The sequence below is a fragment of the Diplotaxodon limnothrissa genome, linkage group LG16 (assembly GCF_057381915.1).
Source record: "Diplotaxodon limnothrissa isolate DT_005_m linkage group LG16, D_limnothrissa_male_GT1.1, whole genome shotgun sequence".
Taxonomy (NCBI): Eukaryota; Metazoa; Chordata; class Actinopteri; order Cichliformes; family Cichlidae; genus Diplotaxodon; species Diplotaxodon limnothrissa.
In genome coordinates, this window is record NC_140611.1 from 21,852,707 (window position 1) to 21,857,520 (window position 4,814).

Here is a 4,814-nt window from a genome sequence, read left to right on the forward strand (position 1 = left end):
CCCACTCTTAACTGATAAGCAGACTGTGGATCAATGTTTTATAAAAACATGTGCACGTCTCCTGTCACATCATCAGGTTATCATTGTGTGCAGTTAACATTATCAGTTGATTTTAGTGTTTTATACTGAATATAAAATGCTAAATGATATATACTTGTTATTGTTATTTTGCACTAACTATATAGTTTAAGCATGATTGTGTATGTTTTTGTATTTTTTTTAAAAAAGAACCATGAAAAACTTGTATGTAGACTTGAATGTAATAATTGGACTTGAATATTGTTTTATATTAATGCTGAATGTAAATATAAAAAAATGTTTTTTAATATTTCTTTAAATTTATAGCAACCTAATCTTGACACATCTGTAAATGCTGCAATAATATGTGTGTCTTGAGTTCATGGCTCATTGTTTTTTTGTATTTTTTCTTTCAAGAAAATGCTTACATTTTAACAGAAGTTCGTCAGCTTACCAACACTCCTAATTTTGTGTTTGCTACAAAAGAAATTATTGTTAAGCAGCATTATTTGCAGATATGAATATATTTAATATAAGTTTACAGTCATTTGTAATTTAATGAAAAACAACTTTCTCCAGGTGTCTCCTAATAAACAGACTAAGAGTTGTCTCTTTGTCGTCACATTTCCTGCCTCACACATTTGGCTTCACTCAGATTCCAGAGTCCTATCTATCTAGCAAAGGTTGTGGGCTGTACCAGGAAGTGGCACGTATCAGCACCGAACATTGAGATATAGTATTAAATTACATTATATGATATGAATATATGTATATATTCATTTATTCATTTATTTTAGGTTCAGGTTTACTAAAATGGCTACTGGTAGGCAGCAGGAGTTCAGAGCACAGTGAAACAATTTCCTAATCTGGCCACAAGAGGGAAGCATAAGACCAGGAAACTTGTATAGTTGGTTTCATTGCTGTTTCGAAACCTTGAACATCAATATGGATCTGTCAGTGGCTATAACAATTCATTACATATTAAATAGAGTTTTATTAACTTTCATTCCTATTGCTTTTCTTCCACCACTATGATTGGTGGTGGGGATTTCATGTGTTGGAGTAGAGCTATGTTCATGTTGGAAAAGATGAGTGATCTTCTTGGGCCACGGATTTTGCATTAATCTTACTCTGTGCTAATGGACATAAGATCTGAGACGAGCTCATATTTAACATTAAATGGATGTTTTGTTGGACACAAAAAAATCATCTGTCTATGAAATTTGGCACAGATTCCAGACAGCTGTGCTTCATTATGATTAGTCAATGTAACATGATGGAATGATTGTGATTGCTTGAACTGCCTATTTTAGTTTTCACGTATCAAGTTTAGTGGTAGGTAATTTCTCACCTACATAGCACGCTCTTCTTTTATTCATCAAAGACAGCAGATTTCCTCAATACAAAGATTTGTGGTTAAACTTTGAAGGCTCCACAGCTGTCGGACTCAAGCTGTATTGGCTGCCATGCAGTCCAATTCTGATGAGACCAAGAAAACAGAACAGGATGTCTGGATGTGTTTCACAGAGAATCCACTCTCACTGCCATTTGTCTTCACGACTTAAAAATAAAAAAATCTGTGCTGCAAATGGAACCATTCATTGTTCTAAACACTACCAGGCCAAACACTGAAGGGCAAAAACAAACAGACCGCAGCTACCTCCTGAAGCAAACGACTGAGATCAAATATTTAATTCCACGTCTTATTTTTGCAGTACTGGATGTAAATTGATCCTCTGCTTCTGTTCCCAACAGGAGGCCCATCCTGTCTGAGTCCGCTCCTTAGCATCAGGAGCAGCTGCAGGGAGGACAGAAGAAGGTCACAACCAAAATGAGACTCAACAGTCAGAAACAAGAGAGCCCTGGCCCTGCAGTTTCAAGGTCGAGATTGATACACAGCTCTCTGCAGAGGAAAAATAGAGCTCAGTGGAGCTCATTAAAGTGTTAGTCATGCACAATCACTCAGTCCTCAGTCCTTTTTCTGTCATTTTAGGCACCAATTCTGGACCACTTAATATGCAGCTGCACTAACTGCTTTTCAGCTATTCGCCATATATCTGAAGCCATCTAAAGGAGATATTCCCTGGCTTGTTAAAGCAGTCGTGAGCACACGTAAATGTAAATGCTTCCTCTCTCCTTGTGAAATTTAACTTAAAATTAGAGGGTGTGCCTTGAAGTCAAATCTTGTGCTCAGTCACTTGTCAGTGCCAAGGTAATGTGCTGCATTTGCATTCCCAGGAAGGTGAGGCAAGAAGCTGTTTTGCGCTGACTTATGATTCGACTTCTTTGGATTTCGGTAACTTTAGCAGAACTGTAAATAACTGATGATGCCCAGCATTTCAGCTAATGGAAAAATGGATAATACACTGGTAAGTAAATGCAAGAGTTACACACGGCCCTAATGTCAATAAAAAAGAGGCTTATGGGAGTCATAGTCCTGACTGGGTAATGAAGTTTATTTCAAAAGAAAAAGAAAAAGTTCCAGATTAAAGGGATTAGCAGTGATTGCATTAAGCCTCTCATCTTAGTCCACCTCCACACTTGATGACCAAAATGTGATGGTTTAGATACCAACTGAGTCACTGATAAAACAAGCTTAAGCAGTTTTGTGCAGTTCTTGACTTGCTTTGCATTCTGAGCAACTATCTTCTGTGGAGGGGTTGTTTGAAGTAATGCTTAAAAGTTACTTTTCTAAAATTTAATTTAACATCAATGCTTTCCAACTCAATTAATCTATGTCTGATTGCTATGATCGGGCCAGTATACTGAGAAAAAGTCTTCCCCTCTCCAGTTTGCCACAATCTCCGTGAAGCAATGCAAGAGCAGCCTGCAAAATCTCATTTCATTCTTGCCATCTGTTCTGCCTCATGCTCCAATTGGAAATAAATGTGATTAATATTTCCCCTTTTGAAACAGAGACCACACTGCACCTAGAGTAATGGATGAAATTTGTGTTTTTCTTTTTTTTCTCATTCTGATGTTTGTATTCAAGTCCTATATACACGTTTGTCCCGAACAAATAAGTGCATGGACCTGAATTTGTTTGTGATGTCCGAAAAATTATATTACCAGCGATTCCTCTTCACTCCCTGGGTCTACAGGACACAGCAGAGGGATGCAAGCTGTATATAGGGTGGGACAAGGGCTCGGGTTCAAGTCAGGTCTTTGGCTGTGTTAGACTGTGAATGATTCATTGTTGAAGCTGCGGTTACAATACCTTTTGGGAAACAAAATCCAGTTTTCACAGGCAGTTTTGTTCAGTCTTCAAAATTGCGCAACAAACAGAAAACTGCGTGGCTGGAAAAAAAAACCCACTTCCATGCAACACCAGGCATCAGAGCAACCAGATGTTTTCCTCCATAGCTCATTGTTATCAAGCTTGTTTTATGGGACAACTACACACATACTGAATCTGTCTGCTTATTAGTATTACTGCCATCTCTGTCTCTCTTTTTTTTTGTCTGACAGTCTACTTGAGACTGTCAGAATGCCATTTAGCGGTTAGCATATGCGCAGAGATATTTCACAACATATGTTCGGTGAAAATATGTGTGTGTGAGAGTGTGTGTGAAAGACATGTGACTGTTAAATTTAGACGGGGAACTATTTTAATAATTTCCAACTCCTTTCACCTCTGTTTATGCCCTCTTACTTCTGACTAGCTGCAGTTTGCAAACACAATATTTGCTTTAAGTCTGAGCTGTGTGTCTGAGATGACCATATTAAATATATTGTCTGTCTGTTATTTGAGCCAAGAGAAGAAAAAGCTGAACTGGAGAGTTTAGAGCACTTTGAAGCTAGAGCTTTGGGCTCATAGGGATTACTTGAAAATGTGACTCATGTTTAATATGAGCATTCACCACTGCAATGTAAAAAAAAAAAAAATATATATATATATAGATAGATAGATAGATAGATAGATAGATAGATAGATAGATAGATAGATAGATAGATAGATAGATTCCATTTAATATGTTTATTTTTAATCATAGTCTTATATGTAATCCTTATTTAGGTGGCAAAAATGGGGGGTGGGGGTGGGGTGGGGGGGAATCTAATTATTTTCTGGTAAAAGTGATCAGTACCAGAAAATGTCTTGAAGAGAAAGTGGTCATTATCAATACTCTGCAGGGCAATTTAAAGCTCTGTTTAATTCCCCTATGTACACAGGCTGCACGCAGGCAAAGCTAGTACACACAGAGTGTAGAAAACATGTTAAAACAAGCTTCAATTATATATAACCTTTCTTTGTTATGAATGAAAGAGGCTGCCAGCAGTTAATGATTAGGCAGAGAATGGACCGTGATAATTACTTCAAAAATATCAGTGTTAAAGTGCAAACATCCAAACACCTGGTAATATGACTGTGTGCCAATAAAGAAGCCGAGCTTTTAATCAGCACCCTTTAAGGTTTCGCACTCTCGTCTCAAAGATGACAGGGAGCAGCAGCTCCGAGGTGAGTTTTCTCTGCAGCTTTTTTTTTTTATCGCCGTGTCCTCCTATTTCCTTCTAGACGATTTTTTTTCTTTCTTGTCGTCTTGGTTGCATCCTTATTCCCTCGGGTCTTCATTTTCAGATATAGCAGATTCTAGTAATGTGCTATCTCATATGTTATTCAGTTTGGCAGTCATTTGATGTATAGGATTTGTGGAAATACTGTAGTAATCATCATGGGGAACTTAGCAGCCAGCTAATAACAACCAATACCGCCAGATACACTGAGCCAAAGCTACCAGACACTTACAAACACAGCAACAAATAACAAACGCCAACACTGTCAGGCTGTAAAATTGATT